Source organism: Achroia grisella, unplaced genomic scaffold (genome assembly GCF_030625045.1).
Source record: "Achroia grisella isolate CSIRO2021 unplaced genomic scaffold, CSIRO_AGI_Agris_v1 utg4116, whole genome shotgun sequence".
NCBI classification, from domain to species: domain Eukaryota; kingdom Metazoa; phylum Arthropoda; class Insecta; order Lepidoptera; family Pyralidae; genus Achroia; species Achroia grisella.
The window spans coordinates 847730-848109 of NW_026712845.1; positions in this window are offsets into that span (position 1 = coordinate 847730).

The following is a 380-nucleotide window of genomic DNA, read 5'->3' on the forward strand; positions in this document are numbered from 1 at the left end:
TAATTAATTATATCATAATAATTAGTGTCTATTTTAACATTGTCCGGGGAGATTATACTCAAAGTGTCGTCTCTCCATTTATCTCTGTGAATTAAATGTATGGAATTTTCATATCTATTGCAACCTCATTTGGGATTAGTTTTTATGAGAACAGTTTTGATAGTTAAATAGGAGTATTCGGTGCATAATCATTATAATCGGAACCAAAATTGAGAATTTAAATTTTTTAATTAAAATTTCATTATAAATTTGAATATTTACAAAAAACGACTATCAAATTGGAGCGGATAGGTAGATAGGTAGGTTTCGGTATAGTTTTATTCACTAAAAGTGAATAAAGTTAGGTACACAATTTAAAGTTTGTAAAGTATATCGCATTA